The sequence below is a fragment of the Symphalangus syndactylus genome, chromosome 19 (assembly GCF_028878055.3).
Source record: "Symphalangus syndactylus isolate Jambi chromosome 19, NHGRI_mSymSyn1-v2.1_pri, whole genome shotgun sequence".
Classification (NCBI taxonomy): domain Eukaryota; kingdom Metazoa; phylum Chordata; class Mammalia; order Primates; family Hylobatidae; genus Symphalangus; species Symphalangus syndactylus.
Window position 1 is genome coordinate 64631865 of NC_072434.2, and position 22052 is coordinate 64653916.

The following is a 22052-nucleotide window of genomic DNA, read 5'->3' on the forward strand; positions in this document are numbered from 1 at the left end:
GCCAGTTATACTGAGAAGCTGCTCAGGCTCTTCTCGATCCATCTACTTAACAGTGCCCCAAATTTTTATACAAACATACCGAGGAACTTGTCCCATTATGGGAAACCCAACCACAAACCAAAAAAATCACCCTTCTCATTCAATTTGGTAGCCATATATTCTTCAGGGAATCTCAGGATAAGAAAGATTTAATAGTATATCAAGGCAAACACACAATACAATATTTCCAAGTAATGCCCATGGTAATAGAGGTGAGTTTGATTTCTACATAATCGTATTTTTACATAATGTAATGTGAGTGCTTTGTACTTAGCCAGCTCTGGGTTTGGGACCCAGTTTTGGCACCAATATGTAACATTGGCAAGGTGACACTGAACAAGTTACCCAATCTCTCTGAGACAGCTTTCTTATCTGTAAAATGAGGATAATTATAGTTCCTGTACCATAGACTTGTTGTTGGGATTAAATGTGTTAAAGATACAAAATAATAAAAGCAGTGTCTGGCACATAGTAATCACTCAATAAATGCTAGCTTTACATTAACAGTCCCAGACCTTCCTCCTGTTGTATCTTGATTTCCCATAGTCATCATTAGCTCTGGCATCCCTTAAAAGAGACAATGAATGTATTTCTGAGGAAGAGATCATCTCAGAACAGTCAGGCAAATGGAAAAGTGCTGACCAAGGACCAGAGAACCCACTTGCTTACATTGGAGGTGAAAAAGTCTTATTATTCTGGGGATCTAAAGGGAGATGGAGAAAGTAGGTGTATAATTATAATATTTCTAATAAGAAATATATTTGGTCTTTGTCTCCAGTTTCTGGTGCAAAGCTCTTAAAACCCTTGGAATTTCCTGAGTGATAGGAGTGTCCTTGTTATTCACAACATCACAGGGACAATAGTTCCTGTACTCACGATTCTTGTGGACCTCAGCCTATGTACCTTTTCATTTGGTTCATCCATATCCTTTATAATACTCTTTACAATGAGCTGGTAAACATACGTAAATGTTTTCCTGAGTTTTGTGTGCCATTCTAGCAAATTAGCAAACCGAGGAAAGGGTTATGAGAATCACTGATTAAGACCTCAAGATCGGTCGGAAGTACAAGTGATCCAGACTTTGCAATTGGCATCTAAAGTGAAGGGGGGCAGTCTTGTGGGGCTGAGCCCTTAACCTGTGAGGTCTGTGCTAACTCCACATAATGAGAGTTAGTATTGAATTGAATTGTAGGACACCTGGTTGGTGTCCAGAGACTTTAATTGCTTGGTATGGAAAAAACACACACACACACACATTTGGTGTCAGAATTGTTGTGAACAGAGAAACAGTTTTCCCCGAATAGGGCATGATGTTTTTGTTTCCTATATTCATTTCTGGCTCTCTTACAAGTCTGTAAACAGATTCCAGTGATATGTTTTCCAACAGGGAAAGCAATGGGGTGAACCAGAGCATTGAGAAAAAATTGCCTGCAATCTCCACCACACTCTCACCTGCCACCAAATAACACAGCTAAGGGGTCTAAGCTCTGCTAAAAATGACAGGTGTGTAGTCAACCTCCGTGTAAGTTCTGTTTCCTTGGAAGGGCCTTTCTAAGAACAGAGGTAGATTCTAAGTTGTTTTTTTTGTTTGTTTGTTTTGTTTTTTGCTTAAAGGAAAACCATGCTGTCAACAGATTTTGAGACCAATACTTCCAAGTTAGAATGGTTAACCAAATAAAAAAGGGAGAAATCTAGAAAAAATACTGGAGTCTCATTCTAAGCATGAGCTTTTGACACAAACAGATATGGCTTTAAATCTTAAATCATGCTGCCATTTATGAGCTTTAGGATCTTGAGCAAGTTAGTTAATTTATTCTAGCCTCTTTTCCCATCTAGGGTGACCATTCATTCCACTTTTCCTGGTACAGTACAAGCTATACCCATTGTCCCTTGATAATTAATAAAAGTTGCCTTATCATTCTGAAAGGGCCCCAGTTTGGATAATACATTTTATGGCTACATCCATTCTTCTGTAAAATGAAAATAATAAGCACCTCCCAGGGTGGTTATGAAAGCTAACCATAATCTATATTAATAACTACTATAATGCCTTGCACATACAAAGTGCTCAGTGAAAGCTAGTTCTCCTTTACCTGTTCACACCAGATCTATACTGTCCAGTACAGTAGCCATTAGCCTCACATTGCTACTGAGGAATGTGCTATAAATGCAAAAAATGCACAAGATTTTGAAGATTTAGTACAACAAAAGAAGATTAAATATCTCATTAATAATTGTATATTAATTACATGTCCAAAGGATATTATTTTGGATATACTATATTAAGTTAAATAAAATATATTATTAAAATTAATTACACCTGTTTATTTTTACTTTTTTTTAGCATGACTTCTTAAAAAACCCTGGATCACAGCTCCAGATGTTCTGTTTATGTATCTGCTAACCCCCTAACCTCATCCACCATCACCACCTCACTCTTAGCTTCCCCCTGCCCAGGAATTCTTCCTTCTAAAACTCAATGCAAGAATCAAATACTCTTTCATCATATTTACCAACATGTTCTTACTTTATTTTCTGAATTTGGGGAGGTAAAAGGGCAGTCAACTAGGGGGCAAAATAAAATCAACCTTGATCATGGCTTTCACGAATGGTTTTTCCTTAGGGATAGAAACATTGACCTTGAATACATTAGGAAAGCTGAAGAATCTGGGTCAACATTGGAAAATGTCCATATTAGCAAAGAAAAAGGAGCTTGTTTGCCAGAAAAGATATTGCAATCTCTCCCTCGATCCGATTTGCTAATGCTTGTGAATGCTTGTGAAACACCTCGGGTCTCAAATCCAAATCACATGAAGAACTAGGCCCTTGAGCACATCACTGGTGCTGTCTGACAAAAAGCATTTTTAGTTGATGGAAAATCACCAACTTTCACCCCCAAAAACATCCGTGAAGAGCAGAAAATAGCCTGACTCTTATAGATGTCCCTGACAGGTGAGTTGAACAGACATAGAGAACAAACTATAGAGCAAATATACTCCAAAACAATAATTTAATTCTATCATGCCCATGTCACACTGATACAGCTGGTTAAAAAACACAAATGTTCAATTTAAAAACATAGCAAGTTAGATGTAAAAAAAAAAAAATCAAATAGCGTACTTAAAATATTTTCAGATATGTAATATTTTAAAAATGTTTTTGTTGGAAAGAACCCATCGGCTGGGGTGGTTGTCCTGGCATCACATGTAGACACCTGTCAATTCTGTCATAGAGGTAAAAGAGAAGCTGGTTTCTTAGCACATCCAAAAATGAGCTTTAGTTAATGTACTGAATTTTTCACAGTTCAACCAGTTGTTTTAGCACTGGTTAGAACAGTTATGTTAGCACATAACACAGTTATGTTAGCACGCAGACATAAATGTGTACATTACTCCCCGGAAGAGCACTGTGTCCCCTGACAGTCTTACAGCTTAGAAGGAGGGAAATAGACAATATGAGGAGTACGTGTTGGATAAATCTAATATTTAATGTATTCCATGAGATGGTTTGTGTCTGAGCTCCACCACCTCTCATCAGTTAACTCTCACATTCACTCACCCCACAATCAAATAGTTCCCTTCTAATTCTCTTCTTTGATAGCAAGCCAACCCTGGGAGAAACAATGGTTTGGAACAATAGCACCTGAGGTGGAAGAAAACACAGTGGGCCTCTCACTTTCGCTCTCGAACTACAACAATTGGAAGAGACTTCGGCCTGAAAAATCTATCTGCTCCTAAATGGTACCCAGATGGAAATCACAGCTGCTGTCATGTACCACCTGTACCTACGCCCATCCATCTTCAGAACACGCCTGGGGCGGAGGAGAGAAATCGAGTTGACAGAGCAGTTAAAGAGCCTCTCTTTTCTCCTGCATACTTTTCCTTTTATCTTCAGTTTCAGAGCTTCTTGTTCTCACCTTCATGCTGTGGCAGTGCTGACAAAAGAAAACTGCAGCCTCTGAGAACCAGTGGTGAGTAATAGCCCCAGGCTCCGAATACCTAATGTCTATTGTATGTTGGGGGGAGGGAGAGCCAAAGGGAGGAGAGGAATTTGGTCAAATAGCCTGTGTAGAAACAGGACCTTTCGGTGACAATCCTAAAGGCATCCAGAGAGTATCTGAGTTTTGATACCTCTCCTCTAATTAAATCCAAGGATCTGATATGCATGGCCTTTAGGAATGCGTTGTTCAAACAGATTTGATTCCTGCCCAGAGGCTTTTTAAGCCACTGACCACTTTGAACCTAATTAGAAAAAGCAGAGGACACTGGAGACGTTTAATAAAAGGAATCGAATTGCTGCTTCATCTTCATGACCTGGGATTTATAAGGGAATTTCACTGGCTTTGTAGCAATGTAAAATAAATAGACATTAGATGATGACAGGGAAAACAAAATTGCTGCCAAAGCTAAAAAGAGCTTGGCAAAAGAAGAAAGAACTACTACATAGTTGGTCATTATTTACTGTACAAACCTTTTCATAAAGCAGAGAAGAGAGATACATAGGAATAATGGGCCCTTGCTAAAAGATGAAAAGGGCTTTCTATAGCTTACATTATCCCCTGACGAAGGCACTGACGTGTCCCAGTTGTTACACAATCTTATTGTTCTATTCAGCCATTCAGAAAGCTGAATGAACAGCCCTGCTCTGAAACTTTTAAAGTCTGAAATAAACAGACCACTCATTTCCAAGGAAAAGAATAAAATTGTAACGGATGGAAATAACTAATTAATTTGTTAATCGTTGCAGACTGCCACGGTCCATTGCATATGCTCTAGCCAGTTAATTAGTCTTTAGCCTGTAATTCTAAAATGTAAATAAGTGCAGTTACCTAACCCACCAGCTCCTAACAAAAATATCCAACTGTTCATTATTTAATTTAAAAGGAAGAAGGCTTTGCTTTTCATTGGTGGTGGTGTTCCTGAGATGTTAACACCATGACCTAAGTTTCATTTCATCACACCTTACTGAAATGGTTTTATTCTAAAGTATATGTCCCTCTCCCCACTCCAGAAAGCTAAAATCCTGAGGCTTCCTTAACTAAAGTCAGATCTAGCCAATCCAACAACAGGAGATTATTTTTACATGTTAATGAAGGAAAGGGTTTTTGTAACCTGTAAAGTGCTGGTAGCTATAAAACACTGTAACTGTAAACTTGAACAAAAGTACATTATTTATTGATGTTAATTAATAGTCTATTGTTCTATTAGATTGCATTTCAGTCACTAAAATCATTAGTAGACTCATTCAGCCTTTCAAACGTGTGGGAGAGGTAGGAAGGAGATCGGTGGGATAGGGCAGAAAGTGGAAGCAAATGTGTTCCTATGGCATTTGAGAAACATGGAAGAAAGTCCTAAAATGTATCCAAGAGAATCACAGCAAGGGACTCCTCTAACAAAGAAGAGGACATTGATCCCATGAGCTGTACTGGTATCTTTTATAGTATCCAAAGCAGAGCAAATCCCCATTTAATTAGGGTGGTCAGAAAATGGTGGGTTCTTATTATTTCCCCTCTAAAGCACTGTGGGGCCCTATAAAGACTGAGTACCCAACTGGCCCTACATCTTTGTGATCACAGGGCCTTGGGCAGGATACTCGTCCTCTCAAAATGTCTTTGTTTGTTTTTGAATGTTTATAAGAGACTATCTGAAATTGGATAATTTATAAGAAACAAGATTTATGTCTTACAGTTCTGGAGACTGAAACATCCAAGGTTGGGGGGGGCACATCTGGTGAGAGAGAGCCTTCTTGCTGGTGGGGACTCTGAAGTGGCCCACAGGGTATCCCATGGAGAGGGGGCTGAGGGTGCTCCCATGTGCCCACTTAGGACTCTCTTCCTCTTCTTATAAGCCACCAGTTCCTTTCCCATGATAACACATTAATCCATTAACCCATTAATTCAAGAATGGATTAATCCATCCATGAAGGCCAAGCCCTCATAACCAATCACCTCTTAAAGGCCCACCTCTCAATACTGCCACATTGGGGATTAAGTTTCAGCATGAGTTTTGGAGAGGACATTCAAACCACAGTACTAAGCCAATGCTTCTTCCTCTACAGGGAAACTGGGAAACTGACACTTCCTGCCTCATATTGTTGCAGTTGCAAAGATCAAATACCAAGGTTATGGGAAGATGTTTTGAAGCCCCATATAAATATGTAATTTAATTTATTCCAATAAAGACTCCTTGCACAGGCTGGGCACAATGGCTCACACCTCTAATTTCAGCTCTTTGGGAGGTCAAGGTGGGCCGATTGCTTGAGCCCAGGAGTTTACGACCAGCCTGGGCAATATGACGAAACCCCATCTCTACAAAAAAAAATACAAAAATTAGCCAGGTGTGGAGGTGTGCATGCTTGTAGTCCCAGCTACTTGAGAGGCTGAGGTGAGAGATCGCTTGAGCCTGAGAGGCAGGGATTGCAGTGAGCCGAGACCACGCCACTGCACTCCAGCCTGGGCAACAGAGCAAGACCATGTATCAAAAACCAACCAACCAACCAACAAACAAAGACTCACTGCACATATAAGCAATAGATCAACCATTTTCAAAGAACATAACCAAAAAAAATCCAACACTACACAAATCTTGAATATAATTTAACCTTTCTTTGAAAGTTTAGAAAGTATTTCAAGATGAGGCAATGCTTTTCTCTAACATTAATATGAGCATCGATTACAGAAATGTTCCACTGAATTACATGGCAAAAATTAAAATTCTGATGATTTTATGTCCATGATTGCTTGAAATATGAGCTATCAGTAGCTACTATATCCCATTAGGCCTTTCAAGTTCACATCATAAGTTGTATAAGAGATAGGACACCTCCATTGAAAACATCAGTTGACTTAGACGATTTCTGTCAGATACTGTTGATTCAGCAATATAAGAAGGCGACAATGCAGTCCCAGCTACTGGAGAGGGTGAGGCAGGAGAATGGCGTGAACCTGGGAGGCGGAGCTTGCAGTGAGCCTGGGAGGCGGAGCTTGCAGTGAGCCAAGATCGCGCCACTGCACTCCAGTCTGGGTGACAGAGCAAGACTTCGTCTCAAAAAAAAAAAAAAAAAAAAAGGCGACGAAAGGACATGGGTTTGGAGAGTAACCAGAGATGCTGTCAATTAAAGATACTCCTTACTTAAGACATTTTATTTCTCTCTGTTGGAACATTGTCATAATATACTGTCATCTACTAAAAAATTACTGTAATAAATATAAAAATCTTCACTGTCTGCCATGACAGGAACCCCATGAGCTGTTATGCCCTTTTGCAACGCAGAACTTTCCCAACCATATATGGTGGCCCTGAGATGTGTAGTTTTGCCCTTTACACCTTTATTTTCTATTAGTACATTTATTTTTTAAAAAAGTATGAACTATCATTTGCAATTTGAAAAACATCAAATACAGAACATTTAAAAAATAGATCACTAGACCTCAAAATGAATCTTAATGGCAATCATAGATTTCAACCCCTTCAAGCAGATTTCTGAGTGTCTGAACATAGATGTCGGCTCTGAGACTATGATTTCTAGCTTGTTTTTCCTAAATATTCAGTGTAATTGGGACACTATCACTAAGCCCCTTTGTTCCTTATTATATCATTTATAAATTTTATAACTATATTTTAATAAAGGTACTTAATACCTAGATAATAGATAAATGGTTTGTCTATAATCTCTGATTTATATACAATAAGTCTACCAACTTTTATGGAAGAACTTCATAAGTTTTAAACTACTATAATATTTAATTTTTAGTATATAAGCATCTGATATGGTTTGGCTGTGTCCTCACTCAAATCTCTCCATGAATTGTAATAATCCCCAGGTGTCAAGGTCAGGGCCAGATGGAAATAATTGAATCACTGGGGCGGTTTCCCCCATACTGTTCTATGGTCCTGAGTAAGTCTCCTGAGATCTGATGGTTTTACAAATGGGAGTTTTCCTGCACTAGTGCTCTTGCCTGCTGACATGTAAGATGTGACTTTGCTCCTCATTCACCTTCCACCATGATTGTGAGGCCTCCCCAACAATGTGGAGCTATGAGTCAATTAAACCTCTTTCCTTTACAAATTACCCAGTCTCGGGTATGTCCTTATTAGCAGCATGAGAACAGACTAATACAACATCCCATCAAATTATAAATGAATTTGAGGCTCTGATTCAGACAAAATAATTTTTTCTATTCCTGCTTGTGTTGTCCAGCCTTATCCTCAATATTTTAAACAAGTATTAAAAATATATTAATATTGGAAACCATCCACATCAGTGGATTGGGGATTGGTTAATTATAGGGAATTAGTTAATTATAAGTAGTAATTATAATTAAGTTAATGATGATGTATGAATATACTGGAATACTACAGAGTCATCAAAATGATGAGGCAAATGTATATATTGCTTAGGGAAATAAATTAAGCTAAAAAACCTGTGCATAGTATGCTAGTTAGAATAAATAGTAAAGGATGGATGGATTGGTAGTCACACTTATCTACAGAATAAAACTGGAATGACATACAGTACAATGTTTCAGTGATTCATGAATGGTTGGGATATGGCAGTTTTCATTTTCATATTTGTACATTTCTGTATTTGGTGAACCTTGTATAGTGATCATGAATTGTTTCTGTTGAGAATGTTGTTGGAACAGTTGTGCTGGGAAAATCTCTACCTCCCACAAAGTATTTTGGAGAAAGGAACTGTGAACAGCCTGGAGGAAAATTTAATATTTAACTCAAACAAGTGGCATCCACTATATTCACACTGGCAGAGCTTTTCAGAATTAGAGTCTTGCTTTCTTTTTGTAAGCATCAAGGCTGATTTTTATATGTGTTCTAATCTTAGTTTAGTCCTTTAACTATTTTTCCCAGGATAATAGAAACGAAAGAATGTTGTATTTTGGCTTGCTGATTAGAATGAATGGAAAAAACTTAAAGGAAGCAGCAGAAGGAACAGTGAGAATAACATACGTTTCCTTTTTTTTTTTTCTTTTCATTTTTTTGAGAGTAAGTCTTGCTCTGTGGCCCAGGCCAGAGTGCAGTAGCACGATCTCAGTTCACTGCAAACTCTGCCTCCCGGGTTCAAGCGATTCTCCTGCCTCAGCCTCCCGAATAGCTGGGATTACAGGCGCCCACTACTGCGCCTGGCTAATTTTTGTATTTTTTAGTAGAGACAGGGTTTCATCATCTTGGCCAGGCTGGTCTCGAACTCCTGACCTCATGATCCACCTGCCTCCGTCTCCCAAAATGCTGGGATTATAGGCGTGAGCCACTGCGCCCGGCTGACATACATTTTCTCTAGATCACTGCAGCCCAGCTTAAATATAATTCTCTAAGTCATCTCTCTATTTACACCTATATCTGTACATCAACATCATAGGCTATTATGTTCTCAAGTCTGTTTTCAATATGAAAATACAGACATGAGAAAGAGCCAGTGCTGCTCTAGGATCTTACAATTCATTCTGCATCTACACAGTCCTGGAGTTCCCAACACAGATTGCCGTAGCAAGAGAATTAGCCAGAGCACTAACTGTTTTCAAAATAACAACTCATTTCACTAAAATCAGTGAATGGCTCTTTTCAAAGCGTAATTATACTTTCTAGGGGAAGACATTAGGTCCACTGAAAGTAAGTAATCTAACTTCCAGATACCAATGGTGAAAATCTTCTCAAGGCATTGGGGGAATAAAAGACATTAATTCTCAGTTTGTAAACGAACATGAAATGTGATGTGCCCACTACCATGTGGGTGTTTCTCTGCAGATCTGCCAGTAAGCAGGCATAATGTGCCTGTAAGAAGGCAACCTGGAAAACATAGCCAGGAACTGGGACAATTTGGGAAGCTGATAGAAAGAGTTGTTTAATGTGTAAACTGTCGTCTGCAAACACAGAAGCATTTCCATGGCTATGAACAAAGGGTAACTGCAGGGTGGTTTATTAATTGAAAATAAATGTCCTTTTCTTTGTGAAATGGCTGGATATTGAAAAACCAAACACATGATAAGAGGACATGCACAGTCAGCAGAGAAACATCAGCTTTGAAAAATCTGCCAACAAGGAGAAAGTTTAGAATGGATTGGTTTCCTGGCTCTGCACAACAAATAAACCACCAAGGGATTCCCAAGGATCTAAATAATGAACTAATCTCTCTCTCTCCTTTTCCCTTTCCATCTCCCTCTCCCTCGCTCCCTTCTCTTATGTGCATCGGAGAATGGTGAGCAAGTACCTAGGGAACTACAGTATTTTGGGTTCTCCTTCTCACAAGGCAACTAACACCCGAAAAAAAATGAATCCCATACATTTCATACTAAAGAACTGGGGGCTTACTACAAGACAAAAGAAAAATTAGATCTCTAGTTTGCAAGGTAATTTTTCCCGCATCGTTAAATAAATATGGTCAGCATTCAACAATTGTGCTGATGAAGTGAGTATGTGGATATATAACAGAATCAATTTTCTTACCTATTTTATTTCTAGGCTCAGCATCAGGTTGTTAACTTGCACATTTAACAATGTGTCTCCATTAGAAGGATCTACTTGGCTATATGGACCAAATCCTATGTGAATGAATTTAAATTTGCTACTAGGCACTGCTGTAAATTCTCCAGTGAAGATGGATTGTTTTGGAGCCTCCCCGATCTGAGCTCAAAGAATCCTTTCCTGATGCAGTAATTAAGACCACAAGAACATGCATAACTGTATACGTCCCCAAACTGATACAGTGCTGGGCTCAGGAAAAAGCTATACATATACACAGCACATTTTATGAGATCCAGTACTTCCAACTTTTCTTTCTTCTCTTAGACAGATGTAATTTGTGCCTTGGTGTGAATTCAAGTCAATGAAGTACATTCTGAAGATAATATTTGTTCATCAATGATGACTAAATGTACAAGGAAAAACTTCGATTACCTTTCCTCCTCGTAACTGTTTCATGCATCATAGAAGGAACTGGGAGATAGCATAGTTAAACATCTATATCACAGTTTCTCCTACTGAGCACATTAGTCCCCTTTGCAAGAGGCAGAATTGCAACCTAAAGGGAAGCAAAAAGTTAATGTGTTCTGGAAATTAAGCCCTTTCAAGAAAGACATTTTTCTGTTCTTCTTGATGTCTGAAAAACTATAATAAAGACATTTTCCTATTAAGTCTTTGGGAAATTCATTCTGAGCTATACACAGAACAACTAAAAAAACATGATTTGGGTTCCTACAGTTCATTTGTCAGTCCAATGTTAGTTCTGATTTTTTACCTTTGGAAATCCATAATCACATCCCTGGACTTCTAGCATGAGAGTCTACTGGCTTTAGTGAGCAAGAAGGTAGATTTTTACTTATTTATTTGACACTGCTCTTTGAGTTACTTCCATTTTCTTCCTGGTGCTAACAGAGATGAAAACAAATTCTTTCAGAGGAGTTGTGGATCTGGCTTGGTGGTTTTTAAAAAGAGACAAGGGACTTGTAAGAAGCAAAGGGAAAGGGAGATGGAGCCGGGGAGAGTGTGGGCTGGAGTGGAGGGCTGCAGCAAGACTGAGGGTGCTGGGACATCTCCAGTCACAAACTAGCCCAGTCACTCATCAAAGCTGAGCCCAAATTTCCGTCTGTGTCTATTATTATGAAGGCACATGTGATATGTGCCATTTTCAATACTGCAATTAAAATGGTTAAAAAGATTATTTTATAAATCTCAAAAGCAAATTATCCTCCCCTTATTTTTTAAACCATAAATCGCATTCACTTTTTCTTAATAACGTTAAAAAATTTTAAAACAAAAGAGAAAAGTCTCTCCAAACATGCACAAAATCCAAACTCTAAATCTTCCGATGCTGGAAACAAGGTTGAACAACATGAGAAATCATTCTAACAGCTGTTTCTATACATGAGCTATTAAGGAGGGAATCTCATGGTGTCACTTAAACAGCTGTCATATTGAGGAAAAGTGAATGTACCCATTGATGTAATGCTCCTGGGAGGTGGGAGGAGTGGTGGTTTCTTTGAGAAGAGAGGGGAGAAGGGTCAGGGATGTATGGCTCTAATCTGCGAACAGTGGTTGAATTGTTTAGAATGTTGATTCAGGATCCTACAAAGATCCCATTATCCCTATTCTCAGGTCGATTGTACACCTGACAAATGGTAGCAGCAACATTACCAGACCTGAGAGAGTTCTGTAGCTCTCTAATGTGTGCCAGTATTAGGTCTGATAGCCTCTCTCTTCTCTCTCTCTCTCTCTCTCTCTCTTTCACTCTCCTATTTTGATAGCTGCCTGCTGTTTAAGCAAAGCCCTGAGTTTCCTGACAGCTGATGCCCAGGTGGTCTCAGTATCAATCTGAACAATTTGACGTGAAATTGATCTTCCAGGGTTGGTGCTGGGGAGCTGGTGTCAACACAGCATTCCAACTTCAGTAAAGATAATTCTTTCATCATCAAGGGCAAGGGGAGGGAGGACTAAGAAGAGCTGACACAGGTGTCCAAGTTGCCCACTTGTATTTGCTTTTGAAACTCTCATTGTGATGACATCACCCTATCAAAGGACTGTGTTTGTTGATGTTTGTTTATGTGGGTTGTCAGTATATAACCATGCACAATTACAGCTGGGGTCAACCCACTATATTAAAAAGATGGAAAAACTGAACCACAAAAGGAACTATTTGAGCAGAGAAATGTGGATGGAAGCAAACAGGGAAAGTGCACCCTGGATGGAAATTTCCATAGTTTTAAAAACAATCTGGACAGTGTGGACAGATGAGTGGCTCACAAAGATACATATAGTTGACTCTTAATTGTGCCCACCAATAAAATCTCACTAATATAATAGGTTATCCAGAAATAATTTTCTCTTTAGTTTTTCAAATCAATACATAAATTTTCTTGGAAGCAGACTTGCTTTGTTAACTGTTTGGCTTAGGATTCACTTGGCTTGGCTTTGGCACTTCATTAATCTTTTGGGGCAGTATATAAGTTCAAAATAGAAGTCAGAGTGACCTTTGTGTTTGCCTGAATCTAGGGTTGTCAATGGAAAAGGAAAAAAATCTTTGCAGAGAGAAAATAAGTAATACTCATGAGTTGAGTTTGGTGGCATGAATAGGAGCATTTCTTTCTTGAATCTCACTGAGTTGGAACGGCTGGAAATGAGGAGTGAACCAGAGCTGCCATGCAGGAATAACACTAATCTTTTGCCTATCAGAGTTGTCCTGAGATTAGGCTAGATCTTACAGCCACTACAAAAACTTATTGGAAAGTGAAAAACTTAGATAAGCAACTGCTTCTTCAGTTTCTGTAATACTAGAATGAGTTGATGTTGGAGAGACCCAGACTTTTCCACTTAAAGAGTGTTCTGAAAACTTATCAGCCTATAAAGATGAAAACAATCTACATTTAAAATGCCAGTCCAATGCATTATAGAGCATTTTCTAGTTTAGAGCAATGTGAAATTAAAGTTAGCAAATGTATAGGCTCTGCAGAGTGGTGGAAGAGTTGGGCACCAGCAATGGAAGTCCCAGTGTCCCAGTCCTGCTCTGTGATTTTGTGTGGGCTGAAGTTGAATATGCAAACTCTTTAAGTGACTTTATCCCTGAAATACAAAGGAAATAATAAAGAACACTACAAGAGTGGTAAGAATCTCACTAAGGTGACTGGGAATTGATGGTTGAGCACGTTGAAGAATTAAATAGCAACAATGGTCGTTGAGGTCTCATGTCGATGCAAGAGGTAAACAAAGGCTTTAAAGTGTTTAGAGAGGTAAAACAAATTACTAAACTTGATTCAAACCTACATCAGCCAAACCTTCCCAGAGACATTTCCCAAAGCATGGTGAAAAAACATTTTGGGTAAGGGGGACTAAATTCATCTCACTTCTCTACTCCAAACAGTGACCCTTCATCCTCCCCACATCAAACATGAGCTTTTCCATCCCAACCTAGATAGTACTAGAAGCCAGAATATTGGATGGGTCCATGAGCTACCTGACAAATAAGATAATTTTTATAATGCAATTCTGTTCTGGTAAGAGATGAAAGCTGTAGCTTCTCAGCACTTTACCTGATTTCTTCATCTAATCTATCGTCCACTAAGAAAGTTGCATCACAGTTTGTCAATATAGGAAAATCCATTTGATAAATCAATCTTGCTGTAGTACTGAATGTTTTCCGCTGATCACTACTTTACGGAGGACTTGAACTAGAGCTGTAAGTATTTTAGATCTGTTGTGTTCAAGTGCCTTTGTTCTTCATATGTATATAATAAAATGTACTAAAGTATTATTTAGTATCATAAAGATATAAAATATGCAATCTAAGGCAACACTTCAGATAACTTGTTTACCATTCTATGCTAGAAGCAAGTTCAGCTCTTGGCAAGCAGTGGATGTTCAAAGTAAGCAATTCAAACAGTTCTTTTAACAGCATGAGTTGTTTTTAATCTTATTTTATTACATACATTTCAAGGACCAGGGCACTCTAAATATAATTTCATGTTTTAGCAGTATATCAAGTTTACAGGGAAAGCCTCAATCATTTAATTGTGCTGTATGATGATGCCTTCATAGACAGCATTGAGGAGTGTAAAGCAATTTTTCCCTATACTAGATGGTCCCTTCCTAACATCAGCCTCAGTAAGCTTGTTTCTCTCAGGTTCTGCTTCTCTCCACTCATCATCCATTCATTCCACAAATATTTATTGAGCCCTTATCTTGTATTATACCAGGCATTAAGGTCACAAAACTCCTAGAAGCTTTATTCCTGTAGAGAAAGGTGCTTGCACTTTATAACAATTTTCTATGCTGCTCAGAAACTCTTTTAACTTATGTATGATTTTGTTTGTTTTCTAAATGACTGAGGTTTCTAGATTTCCAAAGTGTAGGTTAGCGGGGCATCAGTGAAGCTAATCTTCCTGCTTTATATCTTTACTCAGTGCTGGCATTTTTCTCTCCATCATGTTTTATGTCTTTTGTTTCTAAGGACCAATAGCCAGGAGACAGTAAAGACTTTCCCTTACTTGATAGTGCTGATCCTGAAAGTATATCTCAAAAATATTCTGGGTTGGTGGGAAATTATAACAGAGTAGGATTTGATTTTTTAAAAGCCTCAGGGACCACATTCATGTAGCTCAAAGAGTACAAGCCTAGCTCTTTCCAAATGTTGCTATGATTTCATTCTCAGTGATGTGTGTCTGCTCAAATCAATGCCATTTTGCTGTCACGCTTGCACCCAATTCATGCTATGCCCTGACAGGAGGTGCATGCAACAGTATTGAGGGACTAGGCAAATTTGAAACAGCCCATTGCCCATTAACTAGTTTTACAAACAACAATGAAACAGGAAATAACAAAGCATGATCCTTGAATTAGTACCTCAGCAAAAATACTCAAGAGTTTTTCCACAGTCTGTAAATTGCTCCAGCTGTGTTTTCACAGTTTATGAAATTGAGAGAGGCAAACTCTAGAGACAAATTAAAACTGTGGATCTGGTCAGAGATGATTTTACAGTAAAGGTGTTTGGTTATATGGCATAGTCTATAGATGCACACAGAACTACAAGCCAAACTCTACTGAAAATACAATTTATCCTATACATTGTCCATCCGGAGGGATAAGAACTGGTATATATCAAAACACATATCGATCCAGATAAAGAGGTCTGTTTTATTGCTATGTTTTACCAGGAGAGGATGAGGGTATAATATTTTATTATGAAACAACTAATAGAAGGAACAGAAAAACACGTGGAGATGACCTTACTTTGGGACAAAATGAACAGTGGATAAGGAGTGCCACCTTTTGGCTATTGCATGCTTTGACAGTTTCCAAGTTAAAATGGATTTTGGCTTGGTTAATATTGAGCTTTGCAATTCAATTCCGAAATGTTTCTAAAAGTTCTTTTCCAGGTATCTTTGGGTCTCATCCTGCTTGAAATGAGCCTTCACAGAATTCCCCAGGTTCTTCCCAGTTAGTTACTGCCCAGAAGGTTAATGCTAGTCATTACTGCTCACTATTGCTCCCCAGAGCACCAATGATGTAGCCAGGAAACCAGGAGAATATTGAAAAACAGAGTATATTTTAAAATCACAATGCACTTCTAGTTGGGTTGGTACAGAAGGAATGAATAGAAAGTCTAATTGATCTAGCACAGTCCTTAGAGTCTAACAGCCCTGAACTTAACCCAAACTATGACATTTTGGAATAGATTTATGGTACCTAGTTGGGCCTGTGTAGAGTTTTCCAGAGAAATAAATTAAACATATATGTAACACAAATAGCACACAGGTATGGATGCATGTCACTGAGACTCCCCACCTCGAGAAAATCTAAAAATAGCCACATTGGTGCCCTCTAACTGTGTCAAAATGGAAAGATTTTGGAAACTAAAAATTGACCAGACATGGGTCACCACACCGTGGAGGGATAGCAAATAAAACTCCTAGTTTCTCATTCTCCAGAAGAATAGGAGCTTCAAAATAACACAATGAAAAAGGGTTCTCATTTCTATCCCAAACATGGAAAAGATAGTTAAAGAAGCCAAGATTTTAAAAGTCTTCCCCGTAGAAGCCTTTCCTGAATGCTCCAGAGATTTCTACTACCATTGACAGCTTCATAAAAGGAAGCAACAACTCTTGGAGGTCCTCCTGCCTGGATAGTAACATAAACATGCTCTATATGTTCCAAGTCCTGAACTTTGCCTAAGCAATAGTCATGTTTCCTTCACCTTGTCCTCGGGGTTTGCTAAGTTCCTACTGCAGGTTCATGTGCCTTGTCCCTATGGAGTCCTACAAGGAAAACAAAAGAGTTGCAGCTTAAAAAAAAAAAAAAAACCTGTCCCTGTCTTCCTGTGGGTGGGTGGTCAAACACTCCATGAGATAAATCAAAGAACCAAACAAGACAAGGTATAATTGAGTGCTGAGATGCTGAATATAACCCAAACAAATAACAGGCTGCGAGGACCTATGTGAGTGTTTGGCACACATCACACATTCAGAAAATGCTAATTTGCCTTTCCTTTTTTCCTTCCTTATGGTAACAGTGACTACCTGATCCACCTTTGTCTCTGAAGCTTGGCTGCCACGCATGAGTCTCACTTTGATAGACAGTTATTGACAGGTCTTCTTCTGAGAACTACTGTTCTGTGAATTCTTACCAGGTGACACTGATAGGAGGTTTCACAGCAAAGTTCCCAGAGGTCAGCCCTCTTCCTAATGAGCAGGACTGACAAGCCATGCTGTCTCCACAAGGGCAGAGCCCAGATGCCTGAGTCACCCCTGTCTGATCAGCCTTACAAGCGGTACACACAGTGACACAACCAGGGAGAAGTAGGAAAATGGGCAGTTCCCTTTACCTTAATTCCATCATGTTTTTACAGTATGTTCTTGCTGATCAAGCCAATTCAAGCCTGACAAAAAAGGAGAGGATCTGATCAAGAGTTTGTCTAGATTTTGTTCACTCATGGTCATCAAAATGGCCTCCTTGGGCCAGCACTGCCTCCACATTCACAGGTCCAGGCCCTGGCCCCGTGAGGTGGTGGAAAACTGGGCTCACAGTCAGCATGAACCCCACAATCAGCCCAGAGGGCATGATGTACCCGGAAATCCATTGAAGAAAATCCACTTGTTGACTCCACAATAACTAACGAAGCTAAACTGCAGAAAGGTAACATCAGTGTCTAAACCCAGCAACAAATTTTCTTAGCCTGCCAACAGAATGGAAGGAACTGGTAGGAGAAATTTGGGGAAATAAAGATAAAGACATCTTTTGAGAGGCTGGCAGTCTGAGAGGGGCCAGAAGTGAAAGAAAAGATATAATAAAAGCCTGCGCGCAACAGATATGTGTTCTAAACCAGTTAGAAATAATAATTCTAAAAATTTTCCAAAAGCTATCATTTTAAAAACTGTAAGACAAGGTAATGTGTTAATAACTGAAAATATTTCTAATTATAATTATTTACCTTTATTTTGTGCTTTACAGTTATATACAATTTTACATCTTTTATCTTATTTGTTCCTCCCAACCAAACATGGAAGTTGAGCAAGTAAAATAGTTAGTAAAGTTGGCATTTTGCAGGTTAAGAAGTCAAGGTTTCAGCCAAGTGTGGTGGCTCATACCTGTAACCCCCAGCACCTTGAGAGGCCAAAATGGGTGGCCTCCTGTGGCTTAAGTCCAGGAGTTTGAGACCAGCCCAGGCAACATGGTAAAACCCCATCTCTACAAAAAATACAAAAAGTTAGCTGGGTGTGGTGATGCATGCCTGTAGTAGCTACTCAGGAGTATGAGGTGGGAGGATTGCTTGAGCCTGGGAGGTGGATGCTGCAATGAGCCAAGACCATGCCACTGTACTCGGCCTGGGTGACAGAGCAAGGCCCTGTCTCAAAAAGAAAAAAGAAAAGAAAAGAAAAAAGAAAGAAAGGAAAGGAAAGGAAAAAGGAAAAAGGAAAAAGGAAAGGAAAGGAAAGGAAAGGAAAGGAAAGGAAAGGAAAGGAAAGGAAAGGAAAGGAAAGGAAAGAAAAAAGAAACCAAGGTTTCAGGAAGTGTCCTGACTAGAGTTGCACAGTTGATGAGTGTGCAGGTGTGGAACATAAGCAGGGTTCTGTACTTAGATTCCATCACTTTTATTTTTCAATATTTACATATCCTGGAAAAGTCAAACAAGCCCAAGGTTGCCTTTCTCAGGTGTAGTTAAAATAGATGGTTAAAAAAGACTCAGCCAGACTGAAGCCAATGCTGTTAATACTCTCTCCCTCCACCCCCTCCAAAACAAAGTACAGTACTAAGGGTAGAAGATGAAAGAAGAACAATTGAGTCACAGCCACTTGCTAAGGAACCAAAGCCAAATAATTTTTTTTTAGATAGGACTTTGTTCAACACCTAAAACATAACAAACTAACCATTAATTTTTATTAAATTCTGGTTTTTTAATTCATGAATTTTATTCCAAATGAAAATATGAACTTTTTAGCAAAAATACGAAATTCCATATCACTGTATTATTATTATCTAAAGGAACAAACTTCACCTATGGAAAAATGATGGACCATTTACTTCAGATGTGCTACAATAAAATTACAGATAAGTATAGATTATGGGTCACATTAGAAGCAACCTGCCCTTTTAGAACATTGAGATAGGACAATTCTCTAATTTTATGACCAAGAGAAAAAGAACTGTTTTAGAATAAATTAATAATAAAAGTTATTGCAAAAATGGATGTTGGTAGCAAGTTTAAGAAATAAGATGCAGAATTATTAATTATCACATTCTTTGGAAAATAAGTGTGCTATTAAAGAATGCCTTAAGGCTATAATATAAAGACCAAAGAAAAAGGTAGTGGAGGGAAAAATGGCCGTTTACTTCATTTCTAAATTTAAAAGGAGTTCTGCTATTGCTGGTATCAGGAGATTAATGTAGCTGTCAGTGTGATCATTCTCAGAAAGCTGGCTCATTTCCAATTGGAACTGACATATTCAAGATATAATAATGGTTTCTGGCTTCCTAACTAATTTGGACTTGGCTCTATTTTTTAAATAGACATTTTTTAAAGAATAGTTTAAGATTTACAGAAAAATTGTAAAGATAGTAAAGAGAGTTCTCATATATTCCACATCCAATTTCCTCTATTATTAATAGCTTACATTAGTATGGTACATTTCTTATAATTAATCAGCCAATATTGATACATTATTATTATCCGAAGTCCTTATCAGATTTCTTTCATTTGTCATTCCCTAATGTCTGTTTCTTTTCCACCATCTATCCAAGATGCCACATTGCATTTAGTTGTCATGTCTCCAAAGGCTTCTCTTGGCTGTGACTTTCCTTATTTTTGATGACTTTGACAGTTTTGAGGAGTACTGGTTGAGTATTTAATAGAACATGCCCCAATTGGGATTTGTCTGATGTTTTTCTCATAATTAAAATTGAGTTATGGGTTTTAGAAAAGAAGACCACAGAGGTAAAGTGCCATTTTCATCACATCGTACCAAGGGTACATACTATCGTCATGATTTATGACTGTTGATGCTGACTTTGAACACCAGGCTGAGGTAGTGTTTGTCAGCTTCCTCCACTGTAAAGTTATTCTCCACTCCCTGACCCTTTCCATACTGTACTCTTTGGAGGCAAAGGCACTATGCATGGCCCACGCTTAAGGAGTAAAGAAGTATGCCCTCCATAGGCGGGCGCAGTGGCTCACGCCTGTAATCCCAGCACTTTGGGAGGCTGAGGCGGGTGGATCACAAGGTCAGGAGATTGAGACCATCCTGGCTAACACGGTAAAACCCCGTCTCTACTAAAAAATACAAAACATTAGCCAGGCGTGGTGGCGGGCACCTGTAGTCCCAGCTACTTGGGAGGCTGAGGCAGGAGAATGGCGTGAACTCAGGAGGCAGAGCTTGCAGTGAGCCGAGATCATGCCACTGCACTCCAGCCTGGGCAACAGAGCAAGACTGTCTCGAAAAAAAAAAAAAAAAAAAAGAAGTATGCCCTCCTGCAAAGGCAGAATATCTACATAATTTATTTGAAATTCTTCTGCAAGAGAGATTTGTCTCTTCTCTCTTATTTATGTATTTATTCACACATTTACTTATATCAGTATGGACTCATGAATATTTATTTCATACTCTGCATTATAATTCAACACTCTTATTTATTTATTTATTTATTTATTTATCTTTGCTCAAAATGTTCCAGCTTTGGCTATTGGGAGCTCTTTGAGTTGGCCTTCCTGTCCTTTTAACATATTCCCCATTGATGTAGGGAGTTTTGGGATTTTGTTTGATTAGTTGGTTGGCTGGTTAGTTGGTTGGGTTTGGGGTGTTTTAGTACTTCCTTACTTTCTGGCACTACAAGATAGTTCAGCCTCATCTTGTATATAGTTCAGGCTCATCTTGTATCTTTTCTACCAAGTTCTAGAATCAGCCTTTTCTCCAAGTAGCCCTGCTACTTTTTCTTAGAAAATGGTATTAGAAACCAAGATCTAGTATAACCCCCAATGCATAGACGCTAAAAATAAAAATAAACAAATGGGATTACATCAAACTGAAAACCATCTGCAGGCTGGGTATGGTGGCTCATGCCTGTAATCCTAGCACTTTGGGAGGTCAAGACTGCAGTGAGCTGTGATTATACCATTGCATTCCAGCCTGGGTGACAGAGAGAGGAAGGAAGGAAGGAAGGAAGGAAGGAAGGAAGGAAGGAAGGAAGGAAGGAAGGAAGCTTCTGCACAGCAAATTAAACTATCAACAAAATGAAGAGACAACCTATGGAATGGGAAAAATATTTGCAAACCATACATCTGGATAAGGGATTAATATCCAAAATATATTAGGAACTCATATGACTAGTAACAAAATAAATAATCCCATTAAAAATGGGCAAAGTATCTGAATAAACATATTTCAAAAGATTATATACAAATGGCCATACGAGTATATTTTAAAATGCTCAACATCACTAATCATCAGGGAAATGCAAATTAAAACCACTATGAGATATCACCTCTTACCTGTTAGAATGACTATTACCAAAAAGAGGAAAGATAACAAGTGTTAGAGAGGATGTGGGTAAAAGGGAACTCTGCACACTGTTGGGAATGTAAATTATACAGCCATTACAGAAAACAGTATAAAGCTTCCTCAAAAATTAAAAAGAGAAACATCATATGATTTAGTAATCCGACTCCTAGGTATATACCCAAAAGAAAATCAGTATGTTGAAAAAATATCTGCACTCTTGTGTTCACTGCAACATTATTCACAATAGCCAAGATATGGAATCAACCTAAATGCCAATCACTGGATGAATGGATTTTTAAAATATAGTATATACACACAATAGAATACTATTCAGCCTTAAAAAAAAAAGGAAGGCCTGTCATTTGTGACAACATGGATGAACCTGGAGGACATTATTAAATTAAATAATCCAGACACAGAAAGACACAAACTACATGATCTCACTTATATGTGGAATCTAAAAAAGCTAAACTCATAGAAGCAGCAAGCAGAATGGTGGTTGCCAGAGGCTGAGTGTCTGTGAGAG

General features: G+C 38.5%; 1 protein-coding gene across 1 annotated transcript in view; it reads right to left on the minus strand.

Moving 5' to 3' along the window:
* The window catches only part of LOC129458011 (uncharacterized), a 115651-nt gene extending 109794 nt beyond the window's left edge, over positions 1–5857 (minus strand). The window contains exon 1 of the mRNA XM_055233473.1: positions 5725–5857. The gene's annotated coding sequence lies outside the window, so the exon portion shown is untranslated. The remainder of the gene's footprint in view (positions 1–5724) is intronic.
* Positions 5858–22052: the final 16195 nt, after the last annotated feature.